This window comes from Rhyacophila brunnea, unplaced genomic scaffold (genome assembly GCF_057557595.1).
Source record: "Rhyacophila brunnea isolate RB1 unplaced genomic scaffold, BYU_Rbru_1.0 scaffold_4, whole genome shotgun sequence".
In the NCBI taxonomy this organism is placed as follows: domain Eukaryota; kingdom Metazoa; phylum Arthropoda; class Insecta; order Trichoptera; family Rhyacophilidae; genus Rhyacophila; species Rhyacophila brunnea.
In genome coordinates this window covers 42,263,622-42,281,198 of record NW_028233068.1, presented here as the reverse complement: position 1 = coordinate 42,281,198, position 17,577 = coordinate 42,263,622, and positions in this window count along the sequence as shown.

Sequence of the window (17,577 nt, the reverse complement as noted above, 5' to 3'; positions counted from 1 at the left end):
TGCAGCAAAGTGTACCTAATTTCAGAGAAGTAGAACTTTCTCTCACAAAACGAGTACACACTGACATTTGTGTGCTACCTCTGGGGGAGGAGTCCAATCTCTTTGATCTACACCAAAGAGATCTCTCTCAATCAATTTCTTTGACATACACACTTTTTTTTAAATATCCAAGTCGATATTAATTAAATTTAAGCATTTTTTCAGGTAGGTACCTACGTAGTAGTAACATAATGAAAGGAGTTTTACCTACCAATAAAACTCTTATTATTCATGTTGACTTTGAAGTCATTGAGTCCTTGAGATAGGGTTTGGTCTTCCTTCTTCGAGTGAGGTGTTATTCTACTAATTTAATTTCCTTTTTCTTGTCGTTGGTCATTCCTTCCTTTTTATTTACTGGTCATACCCGCGCATTCATTTTTTTTATGTAGGGAGTTTGGGACTCCTTTGTCTTCATTTTGATATGGCTCAAGGAACCAGGTAGAAGTTACCTGGACTTCAAAGTCATCATGAATAATAAGAGTTTTATTGGTAGGTAAAACTCCTTTCATTATTCGAATTTGACTTTGAAGTCCTTGAGATATCTGTTTGTTATCACCTGGTGTTGGGTATGCCAAATTCCTGTATGTGACGATGATTCATTGACGAGGTATAGACCATCGTGACGTTCAATCTATAGGGTTGAATAGAGAAGTGAATTGGTTCTTTTCCCCTTCTGATGGTGGTGTGTCCATCGTACTCTGATAGATGTAGTGAAATGTTGACTCACTACGCCAGATACTTCTCTTTAAGATATCATCTATTGGGTATATTTTACAGTTTAAGGAAGCCACCATTGAGCGGGCACTGCCTGGTGGTTCTTGTACCCCTGCTTCCAACAGTACTGACCTTATCCAATTCCCTATAACTTTTTTGGTGGCTGGTTTTCGTGTCCTCTTGAAGATATAAATAATTCCGAAATATCCCTACCTTCCTCTCTCCTTGGGTTTGACAATATGCAGACGAGTTTTCGTAACCAGAATACAGGGTCGATGTTCTGACACGTGGAAGCGCTTAGCTTCCATTCCGATTGAAGATACTTGGCGGTATTTGTCTTTGCGCCAAACATTGACCACACAATTATGTGGTCACCTTTATCCACTAATCCATTGTCTACTATCACTGAGTAGAGTGATGTCATGCAGTAGCGCACCCAGGGGGGGGGGCAGGGGGCCTTGCCCCCCCCCAAAATATGAAAATCATCAGAATGATTTTACACATTGAAATCGAAAGCCAATAAACTATACCTTGGGCTTAGACAAACAACACGGCAAAAAATGATTTGTAATTCTCCAGCACCCTTTTTAGCAAAATTTCTTAGATTTTACTTTCTAACAGAAAAATTTTGAAACACTGATGTCAGGTTTTTTTAGAAACCCGTTCCCTAATGAAATTCTCGGTATCCACCCGAATTCTGGAGTGGTATAGGTGATGGCTGGGGAGGGTTGATAGGGCTCTAGCCTGGGGGCCCAGGCTGTGGGGGGTCGGCGTGTCGGGTTGACCAGATAAGTGAGATAATCACACATCATAAATTATCTTTAAAAGTAAAAAAAGTCGCCTGCGGCGCTATTACACTTCATGGCTATGAACATTTTAAATTATATAATTGTCCAATATATTTTCAGATTATTATGTGTCGATACTCGACAGCTCCATTATTAAAGTAGATGTATTGAAAATCACCAATAATTCACTGTATAAGTACCTTCAATTTGAACTAAAACACAATTTGAAAAACGTTAATGTAGTGTTTCACACTGTCTTTAATCTAAGTGGTGGATAGGGGGCCCGTCAAATACCCTAGCCCAGTGGTCGGCAAACTCATTAGTCAATAGAGCCAAATATCAACAGTACAATGATTGAGATTTCTTTTGAGAGCCAAATTTCTTAAACTGAAATTATATGCGTAGGTAGTAAGTAGGTACACTGCTAATTTACTTAAAAAACTTTAGTTAAGGTTTTAAGTCCTAATTAAATTATAGGTAGGTACACTGAATAAAACTGAATTTCATACGTAATAATGATCTTATTTATTAATAAAAATTAAATTGTAAGTCAGGTATCCATAAAATTGAATCATGACAATGACTGACAAACTCAATGTGAATAATGGCCTTGCATCTCCTTGTAAAGTTTGGGTAAGTCAGGTTCGTATGTTGTTGATTTAATTTTAAGCACGATTCCAGGTTCTCATCAATAAATCGATTTCTCATTTTACTTTCTTGGAAATCTTTTTACTAACCACAAAATTTGCAATATTAACATTGTTGAAAGATTTTATTCAGGACCTAATTAAATACAGAACTTTATTTTTCTTGACGCTTCTCCTCAGCTGCTTTCTTCCTTGCATCATCGACAGAATATTTAGCGCAAAATTACGAGTTTTTAGTTGTAGTATCTCTCTAAATTTGAATGCGCTAATTTTTCCCGACACATAAATAAAGGTCGGTAAGCCATTTAAGTTTTAAATAAACGCGAAGTCTCGGTCTATTCAACATTACATTTACGGTTATCCTCTTCCATTTTCTTTGCTTCTTATTTGTAGCCATGTCAAATATGGCAGAGAGCATCTGTGGCAGAGCCGCACTCAAAGGGCCAAAGAGCCGCAGTTTTTCGACCACTGCTCTAGCCTGAGGGCCCGTTTCAGGATGTCGGGGCCATGGTGTAGGTACACCGAGTGCAATAGACAAAAGACCGATAAATGAGATATTAGGCTGTGTTGTATTGAGTAGGTTGTGTATAATTTAAAAGTAATAATACTTTTATTGTCCATTTTCAATTAATATTTTGAAACCTCAATATTAAAAAACCAAAAATCTGCGATAAACATTCGGCGAAAAGAACGACTACACCCACTACGGTGGTGGTGTAATTCAAAAGAATATTTTTTTCGGTGGAATTCGGCATAAATATTGTAGCACTCTAGACCAGTGTTCCCCAAACTTTCGACATCTGTGTACCCCTTCTATAATTTTCATAACACTGAGTACTCCTCGTCAAAGAAAAATGCATATAAGTACTTTAATAACAATCAAAATATATTCCTTTTGTAGAACATAAACAAAATAATAATAAACGAAAAATAAAATTCATTCATAATAAAATATAAATAAAAGTTATATTATAAAAAATAACATTCATTATAAACCATGAGAAGGATGAAATTATTTATGTTGAAACGACAGATCATCATAATTTGGTTCCCTGGTTATTAATTTTAATCTGAGATGTGGTTCCACAACCAAAAGCTGTTCCTTTTTTTGACTCAATGTCTACAAATGCTGAAAAAGCAACTTCAAATAGATATGAAGTTGAAAAAGGCAATGTATTTCAGGAATTTCCCTGTTAAAACTGGATACACATGTTGCATTTGCAACCTAAATGATGTTTAAGTACATTCCTTATATTTATTTTGCAAGAATGCGTCTGAAGCTAATAATTCCAACAATTGCTCTTCTTCCGCATGCGATAAACCTTCTAGCATGGATGTTGTATTAATGCTTGTTGCACCAGGCGTAGCCATAACCAGGTGCAGCGCGTACCCCCACCAAACTCTTCCCGTACCCCAGGGGGTATGCGTACCACACTTTGGGAAACACTGCTCTATACCAAGCAGGTAGCACAGTCGATATTATTTAAGTAATGTTTAAGCATACTAGGTACACATGTCCAGCATGGTCGCTGTTCACTTCCAATCCGCCAATCGCTGATGACACGCTCAACGGTTACCGCCACTATGCCTCCAATTTAATAAAAACTAGGAGAAACTGTACAAATATATCGCCGTGTATTGTGAAATTATGTAAAAATATTTATATGAAAAAGAAAAAGAGCCTATGGGACTAATTTCCATTCTCCTCCTTCGGCCCCCCCTAATAATAAATCCTGGGTGCGCCACTGATGTCATGAACCCTTCGTCCCGATGCGAGAAGCAGCCGAGTAGCTGTCCTGCGAGACGTTTCGTATAGGTTGTACTCCACCGGTGTTGTTTTCTTAAGATGATCTAGGTACCACTCGTCCTGGATCCCAAACCGGTGGTTTGACGGGTTTGGTTTTATGTACCGAAATATTGCATTTAACATATTGTGTTGTACTACCACGTTGATGCTGATATCTACAATGATCATCGGTTTGCAAAATGTGGCTATGGCTGACTTATGCACCAGGATGGTGTTGAACGACAAACCTCCGTATTGTGCAAGTAGCCCAGGTATCTGGCCAATTCCATTGGTTGAGGGCTATTATGATCCATTAGGTTCGTGTTACCCATGTCATTGTCTTCCATTTGTTCCAAGCTGGTTTGTGAGTTTTTAGAGTCGAAGGCCGCCATCTGGAAGTAAGGAGTGCCCTTTCTGCCAACATTCAATTTTATGTTATTTCACCCCACCCGAAATTACCCATAGTTAAAGGGACAGGTCCTGGATCCTTGGAGGTGGACGGTTGGTCTCTGTACCTACTAGTGTCGTACTATGTAGGTGAGGTATTGTATAAGGAGGTAGGTACTATCGCCCTTTTTCGTAAGTCCACTCCCCAAAAGCATTGTTTCCAGCTCGGTGCCACTAGTAAGTACTTCCCTTTTGCTGAGTTCAGGTGCGCTAGGACTCGTGGAAGTAAGTTTGGTGGGGGAAATATCCACGCCAGTCTGAAGTCCTGTACTCGGCTGAAGGCGTCGTGAAACAGCCCGCCACTGTCTGTAACGTCTCGTGAGACGTATGTTGCAACGACATGTGCTATTTCGGTTGCGAATAAATCCACCTCGGGAACTCCCCATCTTTGAAACAGGGGGGTGGTTGCGGTGTTGATGAGGTGCCATTCGGGAATGAGTTGTCTGCGGGAGAGATGATTTGCCACGCAATTGTAATTTCTGCGGAGGTATTGTGCAGTAAACGTGATGTTGGCTCGACTCGTAAATACTAGTATCTGTCGGCATACGTTTAGGAGGGTGACAGATTTTGTGCCGCCCTCGTTGTTGATGTATGCCACCACTGTTTTGTTGTCTGTCTGCAGAAGCAGATCTGATCCTATGATTGCTTGTACCCGAGATTGAATTGCAAACATTTCCTTCCTGTTGGAATGCCATGCCATGCTAACTGGTCTTGTTCCCACGTACCTGATATGTGGTGTTCATTCAGTTGGGCTCCCCAGCCTGTGTCGGCTGCGTCTGTCATCAGGAAGTGATTGAATGTCGTTCTGTGTGCCAACTCTGAGGAGCCTATCACTTGGAGCCACCACATGATGTTCTGTTAGGCCTGTGGTGGGATTGTCGCCTATTGGCGAGAATGGGACCTCGACAATATTGATGACTGGAGCTTTGTAGCCGTCGGTAATGCAACCTTCCTCGTGGAGGTAGGATGCGAAGTTAAGTCGCCCCAGAAGGTATTGAAAATGTGCCTGTCTGAGAGACCAACTACTTTTTTGTACCTGCGTTGTGTCAACTCTGAGAATCCTATCGCCTAGAGCCACCACATGATGTCCTGTTGGGCCTGTGGTGGGATTGTCATCAATTGGCGAAGATGGGACCTCGGCCATATTGATGACTGGAGCGTTGTAGCCGTCGGCAATACAACCTTACTCGTGGAGGTAGGATGTGAAGTTGAGTCGCCCCAGAAGGGATTGGATATGTGCCTGTCTGAGGGACCAACTGCCTTTTTGTACCTGCGTTGTGTCAACTTTGAGGATCCTATCGCCAAGAGCCACCACATGATGTCCTGTTGGGCCTGTGGTGGGATTGTCATCAATTGGCGAGGATGGGACCTCAGCCATATTCATGACTGGAGCGTTGTAGCCGTCGGCAATGCAACCTTCTTCGTGGAGGTAGGATGTGAAGTTGAGTTACCCCAGAAGGGATTGGATATGTGCCTGTCTGACTGTAGGAAAGTTATCCTGTATTCCACCTGAACCGAGACTGTTTCTCGGATTGGTTGGCTACTAAGAAGTCGTCTAGGTAAGTGAATATTCTCAGTCATTCTTTCGTAGGCGTTCGGCGACCCAATTGGTCAGGGATGCAAACATAATCGGAGCGGCTGACAGCATGAACGGGAGACACGTCAATTGTAGGAGCTCCCCTCGGTAGGCTAGTCGAACGAATCGATGATGTTGAGAAACCATGGGTACCTGGAGGTACGCTTGGCTTAGATCTATTATTACTAGCCAGTCTTCTTTTTGTAAGACGGCTGGAACCTCGTAATGGTGAATTAGTTTGAATAGCTTTGGCTGTAGGAACGCATCCAAACGCTTTCGGTTGAAAAGAGGGCATAGGGTCCCGTCTTGTTTCTTGATCAGAAACAGGGTCGAGAGAAAACTGGGGGTTGGACCCGCTTCTTCTAGAACCCCTGAGTTCTTTAAGTCCTCGATCTCGAGAGTGACTTCTGCTGATTGTTGCGTTTGAAATTCTTTCCGTAAAAGTAAAGAAGGACTTACCAATGGTGGTGTCCGCACAAAAGGTATGCTGGCTACGGCTATTATTTTTAACAATGTTGGGGGGGGGAAAGGTACACTACGCCATCCAGACTCCCCGAAAGTCTCTTACCCCGGGGCCGCCAAGAATTGTTTTTGGGCGTTGTGCCACTCCTTGCCGGTCCCCCTGCTGAAATAAGGTATGTGACGAGGATACCTCAAACATCAGCATCTTAATCGACGCTCGTACGCTGAACTTTTCCTCCTGTAGCAGTTGTTCTGCTTCGCCGTCTGGTGTCCATTGCTTTTAGAATACCCTCAATCAGATGTTGCGCCATGATCACTGATCACTTAACGTTCGTCCAAGATAATTTTTTTTGATAGTTAGAATGAAATGTCAGACGCAACATGTAAACAATAAGAAAGTCAAATCCAGAATGAAGACAAAGGAGTCCCAAACTCCCTACATAAAAAAAAATGAACGCGCTGGTATGACCAGTAAATAAAAAGGGAGGAATGACCAATGACAAGAAAAAAGATAAATTAGTAGAATAACACCTCACGCGAAGAAGGAAGAGCAAAGCCTATCTCAAGGACTCAAGGACTTCAAAGTCAAATTCGAATAATGATAATTATACAAAATATTAAAACTTAGGTCATTAGGTGAAGAAATAATAAATGTTTGTGTACGTACCTATATAGGATTTAATTATTAAGTTTTTTAGTATGTCTGTGTGATGGATTTACAATTTAATTTAATGTACAATAACCCTGAGCAAATAATATTAGAATGTTACCCACTGGCGAAGGGCGACGGTAGGTTATTATTATAAATAGTGCACACTAAGCTTTGTCAGTCATAAGTAAGTACATTTGGTTTAAATTGAATTGACTACAGTTTGTATAATTATAGTTTCGGTTAGTTTTTAAATTCTATTAAATCTTGCGTAAATCGAGTCAATCAACAGTAAAAAATAATCGCCTATCTATAAAATATCAAACATTATGCAACTAAATTTAAATAGATACCTACATTTTAGATATTTTTATAGTATCACTGAAACAGTGTGCAGTTATTGTTGTCGGGTCGCCAATAGCATATTGGGAGGAAGCAGGGTTAACAATATATTATCTAGCACCGTCACTGCCTTCCACATTTACCCCACCCGCGGTATATCATACTTTTACGGGTACATTTACCATACCCAGAGTCCAGACACTGCACACGTTGTGTCTAGCGATAAACACGTAGCCTGCAGATACTGAGGGTGTTCACCTACAACTTATTTCTAACTGTCGCAACCATACGTAGTTATCGAATGCGCATGGCTTGACGGTTATAATACTTATTAGGATCGTTAGTGTCCATTTGTGTCGTCGACGCTGTCTTGTATTTTAGACATGCCGAGACAGAATATTAAAGCAAACATTAGATGCCCCAGATGGTTGTACTACCAATGTATGAGTACCACCTGTCTTCCACTGGCGACAAACCTTGCGTGTTGTAGCATACCGAGAGAAGTGGGCCAGTCCAGAAGGCTGTTCGAGAACAAAGCATCCAGGTCACGATCCTCAATCATGAGGTCCTGACAGTATCAGAAGTTTAAATACTGCTTTTGGATTTTCCAGTCTAAAGTAAGTACTTAGGTGTATAGAAAAAAAATCAAACATGTTTTAAAATTTTGGAAAATTATCGAGCGCTCCGGTCTTAAAATTTTCTATTTCGGGTGCTGTGTGCTGTTCAATTCGTCAACGAAGAATTGCGATGTATAGTCAAGTTTGTCAACGTAACGAGTATAAATACTGAGCTTAGACTATATATACATACTGAGCCACTTTTAATTAGTTCACATTTTCACCTTCTCATATTCTTGTATAATTGGACTTCCTTGGGCAAGTGCCTACCGTAATATTATATATACCTACGTAGGTATGTTATGTTAGTGTTATTTTACATTACACTGTTTAAATAATACACCTCTTACTTCATGTTATTATAAGAAGCACTATAATACAATGGTTCTGACGAGATCTTGAACCCAGATTCCCCGAGGCTATAAAGCTAAACAGTTAGATAAATATAGGTAGGTACTAATATTATATCATTACAGACTATTACAGTTGTATTTTTTTAATCTATGTGTTTCATATAAAAGGATATAAGCTTCGGAAAAAAGAATTATTGTCTGATTTTCTGCAAAAATAGGTACACATTTCATGAAAAGCGGACGTGTCATACGATTTCACAAGTAGGTAGGTATATTATGAAAATCTCTTCATTATATTGTAGCAGTTTATAAAATAGTGCAACTTATTGTAGTCGACACATCAGTGGGTCTATTCTATAGACAGGGCGGCTATCGACGGTAGTTTATCATATTTATGTATTGAGAGGTTAATTATTACGATAACGTTTAAACACTAAACTATCAAAAAGTGCTATGTTTTAACAGCCCCTCTCTTGGCTGTATTAACTTTTAGAGCGAGATAGAGAGTTTTGACAGCACATACGGCTAACTTATTGTAATAATTATAATACCTCAATATCAGGGCTCGAAATGGAACGGAACGCACCGGAGCTCCGTTCCGGCTCGTGAAATTTGTAAAATTATCGCTTCGTCTCTTGGAAAAATATGTTGACCGTCTGAGCTAGATAGGCCATAGAATAGAAAATCTGACACACTTATTTTTATAAAATACACATACGATTTGATGACTATGTAATTATCTTTAGAAAATTTGTCGAGCGCTCCGGTTCGTAAACTTTTCCATTTCGAACGCTGCTCAATATATAAATTTAAAATGATAAACTATCGTCGATAGTCGCTTTGTGTATAGAATAGACCCACAGGTGGTGTAAGTACAAGTTTTACCTACCGTAAACGGCCGGACTCGGGAGTTGGGTGCGTATAAATGTAAGCAGGTACATAAAACAGCGGGTGTGTTTTTACTTGTAAATCAGAGCTTCCCAAACGATCTGTCCCGGTATACCAGTGTGCCATGAGTACACGATAGCCGAGCGGTAGCGTAACGGCTTATCAAGTTGTGGGTCTCGAGTTCGAATCCCGGGTCTGGTAAAAATCGTATGTTATTTTTTCAATGCGTATTTGAAACAAGAGTATGGATCTTGAGAATCCAGAATAATTCGCATTGGACTATAGTCAATTTAAAAAAAAAATCAGAACTTCCCAATCGGTCTACCGCGGCACACCAGTGTGCCGTGAGACATTGAAGTAAGCCGAAAAATGTTGAAAATAGTATTTCAAAAACTCATAGTAGTAACCGACCCCTTAGGATCAGAGAAACGTATCTCACGTTTCCCTATCTTACAGGAGACCAAACACAAGTGAATTTACATTCCACTGACATTAGCAAGAAAGTGTTTTCAGTAGATACGTATTGAAACATTATTTATCTGTTGAATTATTTGTCACTTTACTATATTATTTTATGTCCACTATTAATTTTATTACTATGTATTATGCAACTGAAAATTTCCAACAATTGAGATAAGTAAGTTTCTCTGATCCTAAGGAGTCGTAAACGTAAGTGAATAGGGAGGTGTATGTCAGTTAAAACGTAGAATTTTCACAATATAAACTAAGATAGATAAACAGACAAACAAAAGTATGAGATGTGAAACAGTTTGTTAAGGTGTAGTAAGCCGGACATGTCACTCGATGAGTGAACAACCGATGGAAAAATTTAATAATACAGTCATATGTAGGTATAATAATATAGTGGCATCCAAAGTGCACTAAAAGACCACAGAGTCGATCTAACACCCGATGGATCGAACTTATTGACGAAAAGTAAGACCGAGAAGAGTAGAAGGAACTATATCCAGATGATAATACCTAGATACCTCATATTAGTTTATTCAGTATGTAGGTAAATAAAATGAATTTCACGCAATATCCTCTTTATATCATGATCGTTAATAGTTTTTTTCACATTGCACACGACATCCGCTAAACATCAAATTCTTTTTCTTCTTATTCCTATTCACGCAGTATTTATTTGAATTAAGAGAGATAGAAGGCCACCTTAAAGTGAAATGTCAGGAGTTTCTCGTATTTTCGCTGAACCATTTCGTATTTTTAAATCCTTAGGTCATTCGTCTTAATGTATACGTATATTACTTAATGTATACGTGTGTACTACGTATATTATCTATAGTAAGTACTTTCCTATGAGCATATCTTGAATTATTACTAGGTTTAAGAATATTGTGCATATCTGGTCATCCGTATACCTAGTAATTTCTATGCAACTATTCAATGTGTTATTTCACTGTATTGACAACAGGAAACTCAGAAATAATGGGAACTGATATCCTAACGGGTGTGGAGTGACAGGCAACCGATCTCGAGTGTGGAAGAATATGGGATAAACTTAAACACGTGTCAAGAATATGCTTGCCCTTCGTTCTGACAATTGCTCTCTGTTTATGCACTGACGCTTATTCAATAGGTATTGGTTTATTTAAAGGTTGCAATACACACTATTGCACGTTTATAATGACGTGTGGTTTATTTTCATAGAACACTCACACATTCAAAACCCTGCATCACAATGTAGTGTATTGGGGTGAGGTATAGTCTATTCGGAATTCTATTTATTATTCGGTTCTCTGATTGACAACTTTTGTTTTCGTGTACATTTTTGTAAGAACTACTGAGTTTTTCATTAATATTGTCTATTGATATTTAGGTATGTACCTATTAACAGACCGCCCTTGGATTCGGACGAATACGGGGAGAAATTGCAGGAGAGAGATGGTGTGTTTTTGGTGGGGGGTTGCTTTAGAATGAACACTGATTATAAACAAACTTATTGAGGTACTGTAGATATTACAAGATAAAGTAAACTCCTGATTATCCGTGCATGATAAGGTGTATGCAACGATACAATAGCTCTTAGGAGAATTCGAACTGATATTAGAAAATCATTAAAAGGCAAATAAACCAAAATCACTGATGTTCTTTATAATAATAACGAGTATTAAACATGTTAAAATAATTGTCTGCTTTAAAAATATGTAATTTATGTAGTTGATTGAGCCATTTTTATTTGTATTTATTCCTTATTTCCCCACGCACATACAAATTCCTTGGATTTTCATAAAACCAGCCAAGTGCGGAATTACGGTCATAATTCGAGCGTAAATGCAAGAGACGTCCAGTTAGATCGATACAGCGGACGCGTGCGGGTTTCTAATTGCTTTCCGTCGCTTAGTGATTGATTCAATAATACAGATTGATTCAGAAGTAGTTCATAAGCTTGATATAGTGGGACCGTCGGATACTTCTGAATACTTGGAAAGCCGTGATACCGGCTATCATCACTCATATAATCAATCATCATTATTCGTCAACCTCATTATCATCCATAAACTGTGTATCGTAATGTATCGTATGTAAGTGCCGGGTGACGTAAAACAAACAATACCGCACGAGTGACAGTGAAACCAGACCACGGAGCCTTCATCAAAATCATCAAAAAGGTCAGTGTCTGGCATTCAGTTAAATCGCCTCCATCCCTAGATCCGGAGTCCTCATCATCCTTCAAATCATACAGTCCACTGCGAAAAGCGCCACCAGTAGTACGAGTATTTTAAAAAGAAAATAAAACAGAGTTCGGATAATCCTTGTTTTTCGTATCAGTGCCGCCTTCCCCACCATTAGACTGGATAATCGGCAGTCTACTGAATATAATAAATAATAATGCGGGGAGAAATCTTTAGTTAAGAACGCATCTTCTTGATGCAACAGGGAGGTCGGAACTGAATTCAAAATTACTATTCAAAGTTCAATTAATGAACTCTGTGAATCCAGTGTAAGCGTCAACCAAATACGAGACGAATTTTATTGTTTTTTACGTTTTTGCGTACAAATGGGTGCCATCATAAAAAGACTGTGTTAGTCCCTAATGAAATAGTTACTTACATTAACAGTGACAATGACCGTACGAGTAAAAGTTCGGCCTGTATTCTCGTGGGTCCTGGGTTCGAACCCCTAGTTTGGCGAAAAAAGTCACATGCTGTTTTTTAACGTGAGTTTGGGTTCAGAGTATGGACCTAATAGGTTGAGTAAGTGGTTAACACCCATTTCTCGTAAAAAACGATATTATGTTCATAGAGCCTTTACTTTGTGGAGGCACATTATAGTTATGATCGGATATGGTAAAAAAATATATTATACAAATGGTATATTTTTTTGTTTCAGCAAGATATTGTGTACCAGATACACATACAAGGGAATTTCGGGTCCGGACCCCTCCAGGAACGAATAAGGTACACACTATGTAGGTGAATGGAATATTATTTTTTTTTCGTCAAGACCTCATAACTGAGGATCGTGACCCGGATGATTTAGTTATCGAATAGCCTTCTCAACAGTTTGGTCCTCTCATCTCGCCATTCTACGACATGAAGGCCAGTGTCACTGGAAAACCCGTGGTACCTACATACTCATGAATTGGTGCAACCATCGGAGGCAACCAACATTTGCTTTAATATTCTGACGTGGCATATCTAAAAGACAAGACGGAAGCGGACATTAAGACGGTACTTCAGTGAAACGGCAAATAATTTTCAACTATAGGTGCGACGAAATTTTGGACTCGCTGGCAATCGGAAAGCGAACGCCGAGCTGTGAACACGTCAATTTGTTTCGTGATGGCGACGGGGGTATTAATTCTTAAATCGTGTAAAGATGACTAAACAATGTTATCCATTTACTTGAAAAAGAAAACATGTCAATGAATATATTATTATTGTTACTAATAGAACAATGAACAGAACATTAAATGGACGCAAGTTGGAATTATATGACAAATTATATTTCGTTCGGTACGCGTCATTTGCACAATCCGCGCATCGCCTAGCCACGATCTTTTTAGACCATGCCTCAACTGAGGATCCTTAACGATCCTAATAATGATGATTGTCGGACCACGCGCATTCGACAACCACTTCTGGATGCGATAGGTTGCAACAAGTCGTAGGTGTGACTCAGGTGTGAGGACTCATAATTAGAGAATCCAATCCTGAGCCAAAATTCTGATCCCGGGATTTCGGGATTACAATTTGCTGGTCCCGGGATTGGCATTTTTTCCATTGTTAATATAAATTTTTTATATTTACAAATGACATTGATAAAATCGATCAAAAATAAATCTAGTATAATTTATACTATTTAAGACATTTATTGTTAATATTGTATACGTTCAATCTTGGAAATACATAAGTTTAATGGAGTAAATAATATTGTTATATAAATAATAATGTGAAGTTAATAGGAGATTGCTGTTTCTGATAGTAAAGACTTAATGAATGGATTAGCGAGGTTTAAAATAGTAAAGCAAATAATCATGGCGTACTTATGGCCTTTCCGCTTCATAAATCTAATTAGTCAGCCAAATATGAAACTGCCGTAAAACGTATGATATCATGGTGGAATTAGGTACTTTGTTAAAAGTGCGAAGCATTGTTTTTTTCCAATATTTCCATTTTTAATAATTAATGTGAAAAAATAAAATGAATCGGCAACCTACACATGGGTATAAATCAAACTTCATTCAAACTCAGTTTATTTCTAATGTAGTTATTTTTTATTAAAAGATTTTTTTCTGTTATATTTTTGCTTTTATTTTATTTTCCATAAAAATTGATAAAAAAATCAATCCCGAAATCCCGGGATTATGTTTATCAATCCCGGGATTCATAGGTATCGAAAATAGCTCGGGATCCCGGGATTGGAATTCCTACTCATAATTAATTATAGCTGGAGGTCAGCACTTAATCGTTATAATCAAAGTTCTGAGTATCAGAATATGGTGAATGCACTCTAAAAGTGCGGGGATCTAAGTAGTAGGGGAGTTAAATGCGGAAGTCAGGGGCACCTGCTCGATTTTGTGAAACCCATCCCCTCTTACCGTTTTAAAATTAAAATTATTATGGAATTTTTTTCGAAACGGATCCCCCATTTGGAACTACTGAAAATGATATGTGGACAAAAAGCACGCCTGAAGATTTAAATAATACCAACAATTGTAATTTTAAGATAATATAGACATTTCCATATTTTACGCATTTACCCACCGGATTTTTCCTTTACACATATTTTAACTGGAGGTACTTCTATCCGGGTCGTAATTAAATGGACATTAAAAAGGTTATTTTGAATATTCAAATGGATCATTCCAAGCACTTAAAGTTGGATAATTTTTAGATTGAAAAAGATTATTCATTTATATAAATTAACATGTTATCAATGACGTACTTCAACTTCAACTTTATCATAATTTATTATTAGGTTAATAACCTAACATTAAGGGGGAGAGGTACGCCAGCAGAGAACCTAGCGGAAAAATACGAAGCTTGCAATTTGAGATTTTTTTTTGATAATTTACAATTTCAACTGTACTAATTAATAAATATGTATCTGAAAACACTAAAAAGATTTTTTATTTATTTTTTAATTTAAAGTTAACTGGCAATTGTAAAAAAATGTGAATTCGTTGCATGGTCAAATCTTATTATTACATTATATTTTATGGCCATATTTATTATTAAAATTTAGTTTATTAAGTGTTAGATTTTCTGTCGTTTAGATTTTTGACTAATTCATCGTTTTAATATTTTTTATATATATTTTAAAAAACATCGATTTTTATAAAAATATAAATGTGTATAACTTGAAATACTTATTATTTATATCAAATCGAGCTTCAATATTGGGACCATGCCTAAAATAAAATTTGATAAAAATAAAAAGGATTTCAAGTTATACACATTTATATTTTTATAAAAATCGATGTTTTTTAAAATATATATAAAAAATATTAAAACGATGAATTAGTCAAAAATCTAAACGACAGAAAATCTAACACTTAATAAACTAAATTTTAATAATAAATATGGCCATAAAATATAATGTAATAATAAGATTTGACCCTGCAACGAATTCACATTTTATTACATTTTTTTACAATTGCCAGTTTATCTTTAAATTAAAAAAAAATCTTTTTAGTGTTTTCAGATACATATTCATTAATTACTACAGTTTAAATTGTAAATTATCAAAAAAAAAATTCAAATTGCAAGCTTCGTATTTTTCCGTTAGGTGCCTCTTTTCGCCTCTGATAGTATAAGCATCCCCCTTAAGAAAGTCGATGTAAGAGTTATTGGTAAATCTAGTATATGTGACAACTAGCCAAATAATAATCAATTTGTAATAATCATTATAAATTTAATATTAAACTTTGCATTGTCAATGTTGGGTGTTATAACTGTTCTATATTAAATATTACCTATATATTTTTTCAAATATTACACATTATTAAGTATTATTGTATGTGAATGACGCCATTCTATTATTTATACTTACTTAATAATATGTCGAAATATAGTAGATGGCAACATTATAATAATATTATGGTATCCTACCTATAGATAGCTAAAAATCATTGTCATCAATAATGTATTCTTATAATAACATTTTTGTTCGAATTACAAAAGTTGGCGCCCATTCCCAGACGAGTGCCAACTTTAATTGTGTTCCCGCTACAGCCAGTTTCAATGCCACAAACTTATATTAGTTTTCCGCTATGTCTCCTCCACCCCCTTCCAACCCTCACCGTATTATTTCCTCGCCGCGACACATATGACGTGTGGTCGACACATTGTGGCCGGACGAAGAAAAATAACCATGGAGAAGAAGAAGGGAAACTACCAACACAACTAAAAAAATAATATCGGTCAGCGATCGCATAATAGATTGGCCCTGTCGTCTTGAATCTTTTGTTGTAAGTAGGTAAGACGGAGAGATATTTTTCTACACACGTTGGATGTTCTATCTAACAAAGTATACCCACTTTCATCGAATCATATTATATTATATCGAATAATTTATGTATGTATCTGCTGTTTGTAGTGTAGATGTGTCATTACTTATAACATTCTTTCATCATCGAAATTACATGTCAATATAGATCTTGCCTGCCTACAAAACGTCTCCATTTCCTGCCGTCTGCCGTATTTTCTTTTGCCTTAGCGGGGACTCACGGGGGCTTTTTACACAGCCACCATAGTTTAGGCCACATTTTTCTTTTGGTTTATTAAATCCACTCTTAGTTCGTCGCGTGTCTTTTATCCTTGAGACATGGCCTGGCCAACATAGTCATGATGACACTGCGTGACATTACATTATGATTATATACATTTGACTTGAATATGAATAAGTAAGAAGATTAGTATAAACGTTATGAGATACCTACATCTAGTGACGAAGTTATGAAACAAGCAATTAAAATAATATTTGGATAATTTAAAGAAAAACTGATAATTAAAAAAAAATCATTAAGTCATTCAAATAATGATTACGAAATAAATATACATACAGGTAGGTACCCATGGAATGTTTTGTTCGATGAAATTACTAATCTTGAAACTCTGTATTCCGCCAGGGCAGATTATTTGACATATTCCGTTAAAGTGCCCACTTTAATATTGGGATTGTGTATATGGGCAGCTATCCTAGTATACATTGATGGTCGAGGGTAACGCAAAGGTAATGTTAATATCACTGTGGCTATTTTTTCGACAGTAGTTCATCATTTGCGGTCATAAATTATTTTCTTATGATTTTGATCATGCTGTCAAATTTAAATTGCATACATACATATTATTTTTATCAGATTGCTCGTGAACTGGTGCACATTTTAATGTATAATATGTCTACGCCATTTCGTAACGTAGAGGATAACAGACTACATCTAGGACGGTGGTTATGTCGAATATCAGATAAGGATTGATGTACCTACATACGAGTTTGTTATTAGTGATTGATTTAACGTTAACCAAAGAGATCAATCTTTTTGGATTTAACGAACTTTGGCTTTGAACCATAGCCAATCTAAGATCTATGTTACCTACGTGTGTCACCTTTTCACGCGCGGAAATTCTGCTGGCATGCAAATAAATCTTGTAGAATTTTAAGGAGCACTGGCGATACGTAGCACCTGAAAACAGTAGGAAATCGTGTTAACACAATCTGAAACTCCAAGCCATATTATAGGTGGACGGTTAAAGCTTTACACTCGCATGGTCGTGATCGTTTATCTTGAATCTCTTATCACAGA